At 39.9% G+C, this 19,219-nt stretch overlaps 1 protein-coding gene across 1 annotated transcript in view; it reads left to right on the top strand.

Annotated features, from left to right (window-relative positions):
* The first annotated feature begins 16,390 nt into the window (after nt 1–16,390).
* LOC143488562 (uncharacterized) overlaps nt 16,391–19,219 on the top strand; it is a 29,517-nt gene continuing 26,688 nt past the window's right edge. The window contains exon 1 of the mRNA XM_076987341.1: nt 16,391–16,609. The gene's annotated coding sequence lies outside the window, so the exon portion shown is untranslated. The remainder of the gene's footprint in view (nt 16,610–19,219) is intronic.

The following is a 19,219-nucleotide window of genomic DNA, read 5'->3' on the forward strand; positions in this document are numbered from 1 at the left end:
TGTCTTGTGCTCGTCTTTGTCTGAAGATTGTGCCTGTGAGTGTTACATGTGAAATGCGTGTACTACATGCTCCGCACTTTGTTCTTTGTACCGCACCAAATAAACGTTGTATGTCAAGGTACCCACTTGTCGTGCCTGCCTCCTCCCAGCGTAACAAGTATGTGATCATTTTGCATTTGAGTTAACATTCTAAAAAAGGTTGGTTCTAGCACAGACCTTCTTTGTAGAATTCTACCAGAAATCCATCTGGTCCTGGAGCTTTGTTATTTGGTAGATGCTGTAGGGCTTCATGCAATTCGGGCAAAGCAAGTGGTGAATCCAATGCAACAACTTGTTAATTTTCCAGCTTTGGGAGATTTATTTTATTAATAAATTCTTCAATAGCTGAATCGGATGGATTAATCTGTGATGAATATAAAGCTTTATAAAACTCTTTGAAAGCTATATTTATTTGTTGTGGATCATGAATAATGTTACCTGTTGAGTTCTTAATAGAAGAGATGGTTGTTTTTTCCTTATTAAGCTTTAACTGATTAGCAAGGAACTTTCCAGATTTATTGCTATGTTCAAAATTCTGCCAACGCAGCCTTTGCAGTAAAAATTGTGTCTTTTTATCTATTATTTCATTTATTTCCAGTTTGAGTTTTCTCAGCTTGTTCAGTGTGTGTTCTTGTGGTGAAGCAGAATGGGCAGCTTCCAAAGATTTTATTTTTTCTTCCAATTGTAATACCAGTGTTTTTTCTTTATTTTTCTTATGTGTGCAGTAGGATATTATTTTCCCCCGCATTACTGCACATGGTGACGTTCCTGGCAGGTCGTTATTTCCTAAATATGTTGCCCATTCTTTTTTGAAGTAATTAATGAAATTTTGTTCTTTAAATAATGATTTATGTATTGTAATAATACATAAATGAACCTTATTTTGTTTGTATGTAATAATAATGAATTAAGTATTTAATCTCCAGTGTCAAAGAGAGAGACCGGTGCATGATCACTGATAGTGATAGGATGAATATGAGTGTCTGTGACATCTATGTGACAAGCTGTAATAGAAAACAAAATAATCTCAGATAACAGACTATATCCAGTCTGTTTAACAGAGACATGGGCTAGAGTAGACGAATATGTAGGTTTTAATGAAGCAGCTCCTCCGGAATACAGTTATGTACATCAGCCCCGTATCACTAGGCGTGGAGGTGGAGAAGCCACAATATATGACACAGATATAGGTCTTACTGTAAAACCAACCATCTCTATAAACTCATTCGAGGCTCTAATAGGTGAAATAGGCAATAATCTCATAGGCAATAAAGCAAAGCTTAAATTAGTGACTATAATCTATCATGGTCATATTCCATATTCCATGGAGGCTATTTCGAGACAGAATCCTACAAACTGTTCTAGTTGACACAGGGACTTGAGGTGACCAGGCCTGGTGGAGTTCTGCTGCAGTGGAAGAGGGACTGGCTTTGAATTTTCTAATCAACAAACGTTCCTCCTGATCAGTTGTCTTGTGGGGTCTGCCAGAACTGGGCTTGTCAAAAACATCTCCAGTCTCTTCAAATCTTTTAAAAATTCTTTGTACTTGACGCTGAGACACATTAAAGGTGCCAACCTCTGCAGTGGATTTGGAAGTCCAGTGGAATGGAAGTATTCCACTGTGCCTGGAAGGATAGCATTATTGACTACAAACGGGCACTCGCTAAAGCACGCTCAGCATACTTAGCCTCACTGATAGAGAAAAATAAAAACAATCCTAGATTTCTTTTTAATAGTATTTCCAAACTTACAAAAAATCAAGCAGGCGCATGTAGCGTACATAAGCAATAAATATCTATATATGTGAAAAATAAATATATACTCAACGACTATAGAAAAAATATATATATATTATAATTATAATATAATAACAAGTAAGCGGACAGATTATGTGTACGTTAAACTGGTATACACATGGGCCAATCAGAAGAGTACCAGGATCGCTACGGAGCTCAGGCAACCAGCAACTCAAGAAAATTACTTGGCACTGTTGGGCATTTGAAAAGGCATTCACATTTATTGACAATGGGTAAGTAAACAAACAAAACACAAAATAATATTAGAAAAGACTGTGTCTAATTTGGGTAGAAAATAAATAAATCAAAATATTCAGGGTGATTAAATCAATATAAATTCAATGTGTGTCTTTGTGTTAATGTCCTTCTCTTTTAGTTCCACAGTTGATGGAACCATTCAGTCCATGGAGTTTACAAGATTAGTGTTCCTCCTACCAGTTCTTGTTGATATTTAGCTCAACTCAAGGAAGTTTCAATTCAATTGTTGTCCAGGGAATGTGGGAAACCCTCTAGGTTACTCTGGGAGGCTCGCCATCAATGGATTGGTCCGAATCATCCAACCAACAAAAAAACCTGACCAGTGCAAGTCTAATATGTTCGTCGTTCCTCGACGAAATATTTCCCTCAGGTGTTTTTATGATTAGCATCAGGTTAATAAATATCTACTTAGACTTATTTCACTTGTTTTAACTGTTTAAATTCGTTGCTATCTGTCTTGCAGCAGGAGAACCCTCACTCTCGTCTGCTGGCAGGATGCAAAGAGAATCGAAATCTCCGTCAGCGGGAATAACTCCCCCCTTCTGTCCAAGTCGCCACCTGATTGGCTGGCTGGATTCAGTGTACCCAATGGAAAATTTACAAAATAAATAAAATAAAAATATTATTCTTTGTCAATTTGTATTAATATCTGGAAAACTAATTTCTTAATTAAATTAGAATATTTAATTATATTTAGAATATTTAATAACAGCTTTCATATAAAAATATGGTATCCTGGTTTATAACCTGGGTTACATCCTCCCTGCCTGAATCTATGCACGTCCCTGTGCATGAACTGGCTGGACTGTAATAGGTTCTTGGGGAGAACTAAGTGAGAGATCAGAGTCTGGTAACTCAGTTAAAGCTTCAGTAAAGGCTGTGCTCAACCCATGAAATAGAGCTTGGACAATAGAAATCACTGGATTTCCCAATTGGGCATATTGCAAGCGATTAGGTCTTTCTGTTGCACGAGTAGATCGTCTGACACATTCAGGGTTGTTTGAGCTTGTATCTTGGCTTGAATTACTTGGTCTTTCTTCCAATGCAACATCAGCAGTTCCATTTTCAATTTCTACTTGAACACTTGATATACGTTTGTCAGCTTCTAGTGCAACTGACTCAGGTGAATCTTCAGGTATTTCAACTTTTTCAGTACATTCAGGTTCTGATGGTAACTCTTGTGATAACACTGATGGTTGTAATGTTAGGTTTCCATCGTCAGTGTCTGTTGTATCTCCAACAACTGGGTTATCGACAGGAATATCAGGTAAGTACTCATCAGGTTGGTGTCTTTCAGGAATCCCTCTCCTTGAAGGCATTTCATAGACGGTAGTAAAACTTCTGGGTTGCATTACTGGTAGTTCTGTGAAATCTTGATACAGGGTCTCATCTTCTTCCTCCATTTCAGGAATAATAGACTCCTGTTGGACAGAGTAACGAGTGTTGTATTTTCTTGGGCTACGTGAAGTAATTGATTCTTCACCATGTGCAGGTAGGAAATTGCAAGGTAGGAGTAAGTCTCTGTGCAACGTCCTTATAGGACCATCAGCAGACTCAGGCTTGACAGTGTAGACTGGCAGATCTCTAACTTGTTTCACTACTATATGAACGTCTGGTTCCCATTTGTCTGCAAGCTTGTGTTTACCACGGAGTCGGACAGCTCTTACAAGAACTCTATCCTCAACTTCAAGCTTGGAAGCGGTAACATGCTTGTCGAATCTTGTCTTGTTAGCTTGCGCTACTTTGTCTGCATTCTGTTTGGCTAGTTTGAAACTTGCATCTAGACGTAGTTGTAGTTCACGCACATATTGAGAATGTGACTTGCGATTCCCTTGTCTCAAGGGTAACTTGAAGGCTAAATCTACAGGCAACTTGGGTTGTCGCCCAAACATCAATTCATAGGGAGTAAATCCGGTAGCATCATTCTTCGTACAATTGTAGGCGTGTACGACAGGCTTGACAAACTGTTTCCATTTGGATTTGTCTTCTTCAGAGAGGACTCCAAGAAGATTTAACAGTGTTCTGTTAAAGCGTTCAACAGGATTCCCACGAGGATGGTATGACGTTGTACGAGATTTGTGAATTCCCATGATTTGGCATAACTCCTTTATGACATGAGACTCGAAATCCGGTCCTTGGTCACTGTGTAAGCATTCAGGAATTCCATAATGGACAATGAAAGATTCCCATAAGCACTTAGCAACCGTTTGGGCCTTCTGGTTAGGTGTGGGAATTGCAACGGCATACTTGGTAAAATGGTCAGTTATTACAGGAATGTCTTTGGTGTTACTCCGGTCAGGTTCCAGAGATAGAAAATCCATACACACTAGTTCAAGCGGTCTGGTGGAAGTAATGTTTACCAAAGGTGCAGCCTTTTCTGGTAAAGTCTTCCTCCTGACACAGCGTTCACAAGTTTTGATTTTCTTTTCCACATCCTCAGCCATCTTTGGCCAATAAAATCTGGACCTTACTAAATTAAGGGTTCGTTCTAGCCCCATGTGACCCATGTCGTCATGTAAACTCTTTAGTACGACAGGCCTTAAGGACTCTGGTAAGACTAGCTGATATATAGGGTTGTCTCCATCCATGCGTATACGATACAGAACCAGGTCTTGCAATCTCAGCTTGTTCCATTGTCGCAGGAAAAAGGTAATCTGAGGCATTTCAGCCCCAACAGTGGGAAGAACTGTTTCTCCTACTTCCAATTGATGTATGACTTCTCTTAGACAAGGATCTGCTCTTTGATGGTTTTGAATTTCTTCATTGGACAGAGGTGGAATGATAGGTAGACCACTTTGTTCTGCATCCAAGAAACAATCAGGTATAGCCTCAGGTGGAACTGTTAGAGAATGAATTTGAGCCACTGTGTCACTATCTTGATGGTAATCATCCACAATGTGTCGAATGAAGTGTTTTTCACAGAGTGCTTTCACAACATCTGGACTCATGCAAACTTCTCCCTCATCCAAATGAGTGTGAACAAACTGATGGATTCGCTCTTGCTCCCTTTGAGAGATGACATCATTGGCTAACCCACCATGGGGTCGTCTGGAGAGACCATCAGCGTCAGAGTTTGCTTGTCCGGCTCTGTACTTGAGTCTGAAATTGAATGTGGATAATGCAGCTAACCATCTGTAACTGGTGGCATCCATTTTGGCTGTTGTAAGGATGTATGTCAGCGGGTTGTTATCTGTCACAACTGTGAACAGACCCCCATACAGATAATCATGAAACTTTTCTGTGACTGCCCACTTGAGCGCTAAAAACTCTAACTTATGTGCAGAATACTTGGACTCGCTGCGTGATAAGCCTCTACTGGCGTAGGCAATGACTCTCATCTTCCCCTCCTGCTCCTGATACAAGGCCGCCCCCAGTCCTGTAGCACTGGCATCAGTGTGCAGGACATATGGACGTTGGGAATCAGCAAACCCAAGAACAGGTGCAGAAGTAAGTTTCTCAATTATCAATTGAAAGGAATTTTCACAGTCAGAAGTCCAGCGATCAGCGAATGGCTGTTTTGGATCATAATATTGCTTGTGACAATTTTTGGATTGGCTGGCTTTCTTAAGAGGTGGATATCCAGCAGTTAAGTCTGTAAGTGGTTTGACAAGACTTGAATAGTTCTTGATGAAACGCCGGTAATAACCAGAAAAACCTAAGAAGGATCTGAGTTCTTTCAAGTTTTTAGGTCTTGGCCACGTCTTCAGGGCCTCTATTTTACCGGGATCGGTTTCTACACCATTCTCCGACACAATGTGGCCTAAATACCTAACAGAGGTTTGGAAGAACTTGCACTTGCTTGGTGAAAGTTTCAGTCCATACTCTCTTAAGCGGTTTAAGACATTGAACAGTCTCCTTTCATGTTCCTCGAGTGTCTGAGAAAAAATTATCAAGTCATCCAAGAAAACAAGAACCTCTTTCAGATTTAGGTCACTCATACACTTGTCCATCAATCGTTGAAATGTACTTGGGGCGTTTGTGATCCCTTGTGGCATCCGGGAAAACTGCCAGAAACCTAGTGGACACACAAAAGCAGTTTTAGGCCTATCCTCCTCCTCAACCTCTATCTGGTAGTATCCAGACTTTAGGTCTAGAACAGAGAACCACTTTGAACCTGTAAGCGTGGAGAATGTCTCTTCCATATTAGGAAGTGCATAAGCATCTTTGACTGTTTGGAGATTTAACTTCCTGTAGTCAATACAAAGACGAACTTCACCATTTTTCTTTCTTACTACCACTATAGGAGATGAGAAGGGAGACTCAGATTCCTCAATTACACCAGCCTGTAGCAATTCCTGAAGATGTTTTCGGACTGCATCCAGGTCTTGGGGATGAATTGGTCTTGCTCTGTGCTTGAAAGGGGTTTCATCTGACAGTTTAATGTGGTGCTTGACTTTGTCTGTTCTTCCATAGTCTAGGTCATGCTGGGCGAAGACCTCAGGCATACTGTTCAACTGTCTTGTAATCCGTTCTTTCCACTCAGGTGAAATGGGAGAATCTTCAAGGTTAAAGGTCAAGTTGGAATGTTCTGACATGACTTTAGTTTGAATCAACGATGAAGGTAAGACAGCATGGACAGAGTTCAATTCAGCGATGATGCTCTTCTGGGGAATTACAATGTCATGCTCAGACTCATTTTTCACCATCACAGGAACTTTGAAGGAAGGTCTACCTGGAAGATTGATCAAGCAAGGTTTCACTAATATTCCTCCAGGTAACACTGAACAGGATGGATGCTCCACAACCATGACAGATTCAAACTTAGGTTGGCAGGCTATGATATGACCATTCAAGACTACGCTGTCACCAGCGGGAATGACTTGGGGTATCTTCCCTTGCAGCTTAACCAACCCATATGTAGGACTTTGCTGTTGTTCATGCCTAGCTTCAAGTAGTTTCAAGACAGCTTTGTACCCATAAGAAATGAAATTTCTTTCTGGAATCTTTCCATTGATTGACATGTACAAGACATCAAGAGTATTCATGCCAACAAGAACTTGGGGTTGTGTTTCAGTGTTTAGATCAGGAACAACAAGGACTAAAGTAGGAATTTCTTTTTCCATCCCAGTGAATTCTTCTGGAAAAGTAATACTTACATTTGCATATCCCAGGTAAGGTACAGCTTGGCCATTTGCTCCTTCTACCTCAAGTAAATCACCTAACGAGTTGATTTGAAGGTTAGGCAAATGCTGGTTGAAGAAAGACTGTGATATCGTGGTTACCTGCGACCCGGTGTCCAACAGACAGTTAGTTTTGACTTGGCCAATCTTTACTTCAGCAGTACACTTTGTTCCAACTAGCCCTCTAGGAATAGTACGGGAAGGCTTTACCTGTGTCTGTTCTAGCAAGCAGGTTTGTTTTCTGTTTGTGGAGTTTTTACGTCTAGTGGGACTAGAGTAAATACCAGTTTCTGTCTGTCCCTTGAGAGAAACTGTCTTCAGTTTAAATGATTTTGCTCATAATCCCAGGTTCTTTGCCTTTCTTTCAATTCTTTTCTTTTAGCAGCAACCAAAGCAGGATTTGCATCAGCTTCACAGTTGGCTATGATGTGCCCATCTTCACCACACCGGAAGCAATACCAGGGCTTTGGCTTAGAATTGGCATCTTTCTTCCCTGGTAATTTAACACTTGGTTTCTGTACACAGTCAGGTTTTGCAGATTCAGATTGGTTCCATGAACATTTTGTTTTAGGCTCAGGCTTTGAACTAGCTCTTTGCTCTTTTCTCTGTGTCAAAATTGAGGTTAGTTGGCTCTTGATTTGAGCCAACTCTTTCTTTAACTCACTCATTTCGTTTGGGACTGGTTTAACCTCAGTGCTGTTGCAGACACACTGCGACTGAACTGTTACTTTGGGTTTGAACCCAGAAAGGTGCTGTTTCCTTCGGACAACTTTGGCCTCCTGCTTGTTCTCTGCTGTACGCAGCAATAGAAGCAGTTCAGCAAATGGCGGTGGATCTTTTGCCCTGTGCTCTAATTGCAGGTCAGTAAGCAAACTGTCATTCCAACAGCCTCTGCAGAATTGTTTGAGAAGGTGCACATTCATATCACGGGTAAGAACTCCTCCAGCCCTTTCAGCAAGACTCAAAGCAGATTGTAAACGCTGCAGATAAACTGAAGGTTTTTCACCTACATCTTGTAGTGTACCCATGAATCGAGCAAACAACTCTTCTCCGTCTTCTACTGTGCCATAAGCTGAATCCAACAGCTGTAGGTAAGTAGTAGCTTCTGCTTCAAGAGGAATATGCTTAACAAGGTCAGCAGCAGGTGGAAGCAAGCTCTCCAAAATTTTCCTTACTTTGTCTCTGTCTGGAATTGATGGAATGTCAAGCATCAGTCCGACTTGAGAACGCCACGAGTCATAATCAACTTCACTGTAAGGTTTGGGGATTTTTCCAGAGAAAGCCCTTAACCTCACAGGTGAACCAGCATACAAGGAATGGTCTTCACTCCTAACAATGTGTTCCACAATAAGTTTCTGAACTTCAGGTGGATTAAGTGTGGCAGGATCAATTGTGGAAGAATCAAGCAATGATGCAGGTTTGTGCTTTGACATTGGAAGACGGCTTTCACAGTCACCCAAGGCAGGCTTCACTGAAACATCGGACAAGCTCCGAGACAAAGTTTCAGACCTTTTCTTCTCTGAAGACTTGTCAGAATGCATTGCAGGTTGCACATCGGTAGCATGCTCAGCATCAGATGAATCTACAAGTTCACCTATTTGCTCCAAAGCGTCTTTCAGAACTGCTTCCAGCTCTTTCCCACTTAACCTAGCTACTCGTTGTAGTTCACCAAGATAGGTGTTTGTAAGTTTACTACTGTACACATTAGCTAGTGCTTGTACACAGCACATGGCAGTAAGATCAGTAGTAAGTGCACGACGATAAGGCAAGTAAGGCTCTAGTGTTTGTAAAGCAGAACCATAAGTGTACTCTACGATTATTTGAGAGTGTAAATCTGAACTAGTATCATCTATTTTAAGTATTCTATTAATCGAACCATGCTCTTTTAGGAATGTGAACACTTCCTCATCTCTATCAGACCCAGTTAACCCACTAACTATGACGGAGTTAGGGACCTTCACACTATTACTTTCAATAAACTCCATGACTCTTAATTTAGTTGCGTAGCAACGTATCCCTTGATAAACAACAGTGCAAATAAATTCTTGAGTTCTTAAAACCAAGCTCCTGGCTGGCTCGCCAATTTTATGTAGCGTACATAAGCAATAAATATCTATATATGTGAAAAATAAATATATACTCAACGACTATAGAAAATATATATATATTTACATTTACATTTATGGCATTTGGCAGACGCCCTTATCCAGAGCGACTTACATTTTTATCTCATTTTTTTATACAAGTGAGCAATTGAGGGTTAAGGGCCTTGCTCAGGGGCACCTCAGTCATGGCCTGGGGATCGAACCTGCGACCCTCCGGTCACAAGACCAGTTCCCTAACCGCTAGGCCATGACTGCCCTATATATATATATATAATATATATATTATAATTATAATATAATAACAAGTAAGCGGACAGATTATGTGTACGTTAAACTGGTATACACATGGGCCAATCAGAAGAGTACCAGGATCGCTACGGAGCTCAGGCAACCAGCAACTCAAGAAAATTACTTGGCACTGTTGGGCATTTGAAAAGGCATTCACATTTATTGACAATGGGTAAGTAAACAAACAAAACACAAAATAATATTAGAAAAGACTGTGTCTAATTTGGGTAGAAAATAAATAAATCAAAATATTCAGGGTGATTAAATCAATATAAATTCAATGTGTGTCTTTGTGTTAATGTCCTTCTCTTTTAGTTCCACAGTTGATGGAACCATTCAGTCCATGGAGTTTACAAGATAAGTGTTCCTCCTACCAGTTCTTGTTGATATTTAGCTCAACTCAAGGAAGTTTCAATTCAATTGTTGTCCAGGGAATGTGGGAAACCCTCTAGGTTACTCTGGGAGGCTCGCCATCAATGGATTGGTCCGAATCATCCAACCAACAAAAAAACCTGACCAGTGCAAGTCTAATATGTTCGTCGTTCCTCGACGAAATATTTCCCTCAGGTGTTTTTATGATTAGCATCAGGTTAATAAATATCTACTTAGACTTATTTCACTTGTTTTAACTGTTTAAATTCGTTGCTATCTGTCTTGCAGCAGGAGAACCCTCACTCTCGTCTGCTGGCAGGATGCAAAGAGAATCGAAATCTCCGTCAGCGGGAATAACTCTCCCCTTCTGTCCAAGTCGCCACCTGATTGGCTGGCTGGATTCAGTGTACCCAATGGAAAATTTACAAAATAAATAAAATAAAAATATTATTCTTTGTCAATTTGTATTAATATCTGGAAAACTAATTTCTTAATTAAATTAGAATATTTAATTATATTTAGAATATTTAATAACAGCTTTCATATAAAAATATGGTATCCTGGTTTATAACCTGGGTTACACGCAGAACCTCAGATTTCAGTAAACCTCACTAGTAATGTATTTATAGATTTCTTTGATAATAAAATAGAGAATATTAGAAAAAATATAAAACCTTTTATTAGCAATACAACTAGTATGTCATCTGGTTTGGTTGATATTGATTTAAATTACAAACTTGATGCTTTTCATCCACTCCCACAATCAGAATTAGAGAAAATAATTTCTTCCTTAAATTGTGCTACCTGCACACTAGACTCGGTTCCCTTGAAGTTATTAAAAGAGGTATTACCAGCAGTAACTGAACCTCTTCTAACTATAGTTAACTCATCCATTACAATAGGTCACATGCCCAAATCATGTAAACTAGCAGTTATTAAACCTCTGATCAAGAAACCAAATCTTGATCAGACTGTGCTAGCTAATTATAGACCCATTTCAAACACATCATTTATATCTAATATCATAGAAAAAGCTGTTGCCCAGCAATTATGCCTATATCTGCATAGGAATCACATATTTGAAAAATTCCAATCTGGCTTTAGGCCCCATCACAGTACTGAAACAGCATTAGTTAAGGTAACAAATGATCTCCTCCTTGCTTCAGATCAAGGCTATGTATCACTGTTAGTGCTTCTTGATCTTAGTGCAGTTTTCGACACAATTGACCATAGGATCTTGCTAGAAAGGTTAGAACGCTGGGTTGGAGTCTCAGGCACAGCCCTTTCATGGTTTTATTCTTACCTAACAAATCGCTATCAGTTTGTAGAGCTCAATAATATTCCATCTAAACGTACAAAAGTTAAATATGGGGTCTCGCAAGGCTCCATTTTAGGACCACTATTATTTAAATTATATATGCTACCATTGGGCACAATTATAAACAAACATGGTGTCAATTTTCACTGCTATGCAGATGACACTCAACTTTACATATCAGCAGGGTTGCCAACTTTTTTAAATGGACACAATTTAAGTGTTATATCGTGATCTATCGTTCGCCGGTGGTTGGCGCCAGAGCGAACTAGTAACTCATTGAATCATAGATGTGGATCAGAGGTAAATAAACTGGATTTTTTTTTCGGCGTGAGATATCGGAAGTGTGGCGTGAGAGCGTGTGAAAACAGTCAAATGCGTGTGTCTCACGCTCAATGCGTGAGAGTTGGCAACCCTGTATCAGCCAAACCTGATGACAAACTCAGTTTAGGAAAAATTGAGGCCTGTGTAAGAGATATTAAATGTTGGATGTCTCTAAACTTCCTCCAACTTAATGAGAACAAAACAGAAGTTCTCCTCCTGGGCCCTAAGGCCTCAAAACAGAAAATTCCAGATCGAATGCTTAATCTCGCAGACTACCCCATTACACCTGGCACAGTAGCCAAAAACCTAGGCGACATACTCGACTCTGATCTATCATTTGATAAATACATAGATAATACTACTAGGATAGCTTTTCTACATCTCCGCAACATTGCTAAGTTAACCACATGACAATTTTATTGCTTGTGTGTAATCATGTCTCTACTTATGAGGTTTTTCTTAAGTAGTGGATCGTCACCACCGGGGGAGGACCGGGTGATACACTAATAATCAATCTAAAGATCTGCATAATGTTCTTTTTATCTGTACTTTCTTTTATGTACTCTAAATGCAACAAATTACCCTCTGAAGTTCTTAAAAAATGTCCCTGGCTGAGTTTTCTACATATCAGCATGGTTGTGTGTGTGTGTGTGTGTGTGTGTGTGTGTGTGTTACACCTAAAATTCTGCCATGTTGAAGTCAGTCTCAAAAGAGAGCCCCATTTTCTGTCAGAGCAAGTTAAGTTTTGACTGATCACATGATGTTGTTAAGATAGATTTGGGCTCCTCAGCCATGACTACCGCATGAAACACCTCCTGCCGCATGGAGTCAGTCCTCCCTGGTTGGTCTGAATTAACAAACCCCTGATAATAAATGGCTGGTTAAAGTGGAATGGGAGGGGGTGGGGGGGGGCTCATTCCTTCCTCACAGGTGGTATTAACACTTGGAGATGGGGGTTTTACAGCAAACAGTTGAGATGTTGCCCGTATATGCTGATTCTGAGACAATGGCATGCTTTGCCTAGTAGTCGGATGTAATAAAGATTTCACCTTTGAAGTAAAATAACCTTAATTCTAGAAACCGTGTATATGGAAACGTATTTGTGGACACAGTGATAATCATTTACACTAAATTGATCATAATGTTCAACTAAGTGCCCATATATATATATATTTTTTTCTTTTTTCACAAACGGCCCGATACTGACTTCAGCTATGGAGATGTGTGATTAGCTGTTCATTGTATGACCATTTGGATTTCTTAACCTCTAGTGTTTTGTTAATTCAGTCTTGGATTTATTCTAGTTCTTCAATCTTATCTATCACGCTGAACCCTCAGAAAGAAAAAAAGGTTAGGAGGCTTTAAGACTTGTTAAAGTTCTTTACTGCGAGGATCCCACACGTGCCCTCACACACACACACACACACACACACACACACACACACACACACACACACACACACACACACACACTACTTCAAAGAGGAGCATTTAGGGACTCCTGATAAAAAAACAATTACTATTAGATCTCATGCCCACTATGTACAGAACACGATAAGGGGGAGGGGTCATAAAAATTTATTGGGGTCATAAAGTTTTATTGGGGGGCAATAAACCTGTCAAGACGGCTTTGATAACAAAGTTACATGTACCCCATCCTATTTTATATATGAAGTGTGTCAAGCTTTGTGGGTTGCGCTGAAGGATGAGGTGAAGTTTCCAGAAGGTGACGAATGGGAGGCTGTCCGTGGCGGGTTTTGGATGCAGTGGGACTATCCAAATTGTATTGGAGCGATTGACGGAAAGCACGTCCGCATCAAAGCTCCAGCCAACAGTGGCAGCAGCTTTTTTAACTATAAAGGCTTTTTCAGTTTTGTTCTGATGGCAGCATGTGACGCCAATTACCGCTTCACTTTTGTTGACATCGGAGCTTTTGGAAAGGAAAGTGATGCTGGGATTTTTGGTCGGACTGCGTTTGGCACGCAGCTCATCAAAGGAGAACTCCCGCTGCCACCACACGCACCTCTTCCTGGGACAGATGTGCTGACACCCCCTGTTTTTGTTGCCGATGAGGCCTTTCCCTAGAAGGTTAATCTCATGCGTCCGTACCAAGGTAAAGTAGCCTCTTTCTCTTTCTTTTTTGAACCTCTAAAACAAATAAATGTTTCAATGTTCACTAATGTGGCCATCTATAGAGCTAATGAATCACGCATAGATACATAAATAAAACTTATCAACCTACACAAATACAAACATTCATACATAACTACCTACATGTATGCACAGACTTAATATGGTCCTAAAGCATGTCTTAGCTCTGGCTGTATTTGTATTGTTTTTAAAAAGACCAAGGTTTTGTAATATGAATAATAATATGAATTCTGTTAATAGGCTCTCAGCAGCTGTCTCATGACCAGAAGGTCTACAATTTCCAGCATTCAAGAGCAAGACGGGTCATTGAAAATGCCTTTGGAATTCTTGCGGCCAGGTGTCGAATACTGGGAAGGGCTCTAGAATGTACCATCAACACAGCCGAGGATGTCACAAAGGCTTGTGTGGTACTCCACAATTTTTTGATGAAAGCAGACCAGTACCTACCTGAACAACAGTGCTACATAACCCCAGGATTTGTGGACAGGGATGGTGCACCAGGAGAGTGGAGACAGGTGGTCCAAGGAGATACCAATCTTGTCAGTACCCGCCGTTTCACTGCCGCAAGAGCTACCCAGGAAGGAATGACTGTTAGGGAAATCTTTAAAGAATACTTCCAGACAGATCAAGGAAGGCTTGATTGGCAGGATCGGCACGTCAGACAAGGCTTTAATGTAGCCTAAATACTTGAAATGCAGTTATAATGTTACCATCACTGTGTTATATTAAACTTCTGTGTTGTAATAGATTGTATGTGTACTTACAATGTATGTTTATAATGCATAAATAACTACAAAGTTATTAAGAGTGCTTCATTTTTAATCAGCACTAATGTGCAAATTGAAATCTAACCAAACATAAATTACAATATAACAAAACGGTAAACAAAACAGTGCAAAAACATACATTCAGGGGTCTTGAACAATTAACTGCAGCAAACATGTCTCAATATCTAAACTAATGTGCAAATTGAAATCTAACCTACCATAAATTACAATATAACAAAACGGTAAACAAAACAGTGCAAAAACATACATTCAGGGGTCTTGAACAATTAACTGCAGCAAACATGTCTCAAAATCTAACTAATGTGCAAATTGAAATCTAACCTAACATAAATTACAATATAACAAAACGGTAAACAAAACAGTGCAAAAACATACATTCGGGGGTCTTGAACAATTAGCTGCAGCAAACATGTCTCAATAGCTAACTATATGTTAGCATCAACTGCTGGATCTCTTTTACGAGTTTTTTGGCATCTGCTGGTGGGAGGTCCTGAAGAAAAGTGTTCAAGTAAGCTGTAAATGTGCTGAACATATTATTGCTTTGCTGTGTCTCATGCCGCAACTCCTTCAATGTTTCCAGCAATGCAGTATCTACTGGATCCACCTCTGCATTTCGTTTCCTCTTTTTGGACGCTCCAGACCGGGGACTCTGATAAGGGGGTAGGCTGCCCTCATCAGTAGTAGTTGTTGGTGGTGGCGATGGGAGTGGTGGTGATGATGAACAAGACCCATGCTCTGTAGCTGATGAAACATCATCCTCCGTCCCCTTTATCTCCTCCATGTGTGCCTCTGCTCGCTCTTGACTCTAGAAGTGCAATATATAATTAACTCAACACTCAACACAAATGGTTTTCAGTCCTGAACATAGTTTAAGAACACTGCATGATTTAAGTAGTATAAAATATGCATTAACACAATGCACTTCAAGACATGTGAATCACATCATCTCTAAATTTTTGCCAGGAACTGTTATGACAAAGATTGTGCATTCAACAGCAGAGGTAGCCAGTAAATAGTTAAAATTTAATCAGTTACATTTAGTTGAGTAACCTTTTTAATAAATTGTACTTTTTAGTAGTTTTAATGCTCCATACCTTTTACATTTACTTCAGAAGTATTATTTTGAAGTAACAGTACTTGTGAGTAAACTGAAACTAAACTGAAAGTGAAGCAATATTAATGAGTAACTACAGTGGCATGTGTGTGTTTTATGGTTTTATGTCAAGTCGTGAGTAACTTCAGTATGAAGTAAGTTAGCCTAACTATAAACTCTAAATTTGAAGAATTGGGCTACTTTACCACCTAATTACAGCTCATCAACATTGATAATTTTACAAAGACACTTACATCGAAGTTTGTCGAGGTGTTTCGGTGTCGGATGTGCACCTTCAGCCACACCAAACGGTGTAAAACAGGGTGTTCTGACCCCCCAGCTGCAGCTCCACTTTTCTTTGTTATAGCATCTCGATGCGCTCTGACAAACCTATCCCGAGCCAGATTCCATTTGTTTTGGGCTGCCTTCACTGACAACCCAAGCGCACCAGCAATCTCCTCCCAGCTGTTTTTACATCGCTGTTTGTCGCGATGACCTGGCACCGTAGCATCATAGAGGTGAATGTAGCCTCTGACCAATTCACAAAGTTTCTCCTCTAACTCGAGCGCCATTTTTATAAGGCCCATTCACACCCTACGGTAATTAAGGATACGGACCCTTTCGTCCGGTTCCGGAGGTCGTTTCATCCGTCAGTGGGTCCGTTGCCAGAGCGGACACCGGAAATCAGGGGGCAGTAGAGAGTCAGAAGCATCGGACGTACACCAATTCGGGAAAATCAATGAAGAAGAGTACTGGACTTTAAAAAAATGACGCTCGAGTTAGAAGAGAAACTTTGCGAGTTGGTTAGAGGCTACATTCTGCTACGGTGCCAGGTCATCGCGATAAACAGCGATGCAAAAACAGCTGGGAGGAGATTGCTGGTGCGCCGGTGCCGGAAATTTGACTGCCCTCTAGAGGATGTATAAAAAAAAATCATAACAACGTTGGAACCGGAAAGAGGTATAGTTAACCCACCCGTTCCCGTGAAAAATCACACAAATCGAAAGTATTCCTATAGAGCACTTTATTTTTCAATAATGCGCCTCTGAAAAAACGTCAGTACAACACAAAATAAAATCTAAGGCTGCTGTGCAGGAACAATATTCCTATCTAAAAGTAGCAACTGGTAAAATGCAAGAAAGTTTATGTAGCCAACCGGTTCCATAACAATGCAAAGAGGGAACAAATGCCAGTATAACAACTAAATAAAATCGCATAGGTTCACAAATCTAGGTTACTGTGCAGGAACAGTATCGTCCACAGTCCCAGGTTTGAGCTGCGTTCTGCGGTCTTGGATCACAAAACCAGCGGAGGAAAAATCTCTCTCACTCGCAGCGCTGCAGGCGGGGATGGAGAGGACACTTCGGGCAGTTGTTGCCAGGTTGGGGAAATCGTCTTTGAGTTCTTTCCACCACAAAAGAACATCGAACGATTCGTCCTTAGGTGGCTTGAGTTCGATGCATTCTGAAACGATTTTGCTTACCAGTAAACTTGATATTAAAGTTACATATGAATGCTGCATGAGGTGCATTAAGCTACAAAAGTATATTCATGATTTTGGAGGGTGGATTACAGAAGTTAAGCAGCATATAGTGTGGTCTCTGCAAGAGAGAAAACAGGATGTTCCACAGAATGTTAACACCTGCGCAAGTTCAAAGAATATGTTTTAGACAAAGTAATACAATTAATAATTCAAGTATAAATGTTTCCGCCGTTGTCACAGGTTCGCGCGCAGTGTGCCGAGTCAATTTAGCCGTTAGACAAATAACAAATTATTAAAAACTTTCCACGCCCCAACGAAAGTAGTTTTCTCGGAAATGGGACATTTCATATAATCGCATACACTAGACAGACTAAACCATTAACAAGACTCACTGCTTTTATTCATGTGGTTTATTTTGCAATAAGAAGCACATATTCACAGACAAAAGCTTGAAACACATCTCAATAACAGCAGCTAGACTATGGAAATGCATACTCGTGCGACATAACACTTAGATTAGCTACATGTAATCAGACTGATTTGGTTTCTCCCGAACTTTGTGCCAACCCACTTCAAGAACGTATTTAAGCTCCATAGCTTGATGAAAAAGCACAAACACACTTTCAACCTTTCCTCCGCAGGACGGTGAGTAGCTGAGTCATTCTACAAGTAAAATGATATACATTTATGTAAGTGTAATAGGCTATATCTATCAAAGATGCACTTTAATTAACGCAGATATGATCAAAATTATTTAAAAAATGTTATTTCTTAATAGTCCGCTTGTATATTAAGGCTCAATATTGATATCAATTATGATTTGCCATAGATAGCAGTGTGTGATCTTACGAGCATAATGGGCTTAGTAACAACGGGCAAAAAAGTAACCAACGAAAAAAGTTTAATCCTTTTTTGCAATCAGAGCCGGCCCTGACCAATGTGGTGCCCTAGGCGCGATTTTGGTTGGTGCCCCCTGTATCATCAATCATCGGGTTGATTGTGTCACTATTAAAGAAACAAATAAAAAGCAAATGACTTAAATATTACCATATAACAAGCAATAAATATAAATGTGTTGCACAAAAAATATTTTAAAACTATTTTACATAACGTAGTGCAGAGAACAACTTTTAAATATTAATAATAAATAAAAAAAAATAAATTAAAAACAACAACTACCACCAGTGCAAATCAGGGCAATTTGCCTACTGCAACATTATTATTTCAAAAGTGCATCCGCAATGAACAGTTTTAGTATATATTTATTTTAAGCTAAGCTAATCATAGCACCTACTAGGATTGGGCAGTATGATGACAGTGGCGGTTTTCACTAAGATCATACAGAGGGGAAAAAGCCACAATGACGATTGAGTGTTAGTTGTGAGTCAAGCGAGCTGGTTTCAAAGAAAAACACAACAGCTACAGATTGGCAACATTTTGGATTTGTTTCAAATAAAAATGAGAGACCATTAGTGCACGCCCCCACGATTCTAATTCGATAATATGATTGGTTGATAAAACTGCCAATCTATAATAAAAGCTCTCAATGTAAAAGGTCCTTTCTCTCTTTTATCTAGAAACAACGGTGTGAAATATTCGAGGTGCGCAGAGCAGAGGAGGGCGGGTTGGCGCGCGGGTGATAGGGGGGCGCTCGCATGCATGCGGTTTATTTTTTATTTTTTATTTTTTAACAAATGAACAATTAATAAATGTGAAAACAAGCAAAGTCCACATAATCATAATTTCATTGTTTAATAATATTAGTCAAATGAATAATTCTTATAATAACAACACACGACACCTATCACCCGCGGGCCAACCCGCCCTCCCCCGCGTGCTCTGCGCACCTCGTTACTGTTTCTCTGTACACCACAGAGTGAGTGACATCTCCCTGTAAAGACGTCAAAAAGGCAGAAGTCCTCTGGTGCCCAGGGTAGAAAAAGGTAATAAAAGGAGAAAAGTGGAGGAGGAAAGGCGGCAAAAAACAGGTAATATAATGGTAATATGTGGTGAATTAACACTATACCATTGGCGAAGCGTCAGGGACTTCAACGCCTTCTCTGAAGGTTAATTGATCTTTAAAAGGA

Source organism: Brachyhypopomus gauderio, unplaced genomic scaffold, assembly GCF_052324685.1.
Source record: "Brachyhypopomus gauderio isolate BG-103 unplaced genomic scaffold, BGAUD_0.2 sc52, whole genome shotgun sequence".
In the NCBI taxonomy this organism is placed as follows: Eukaryota; Metazoa; Chordata; class Actinopteri; order Gymnotiformes; family Hypopomidae; genus Brachyhypopomus; species Brachyhypopomus gauderio.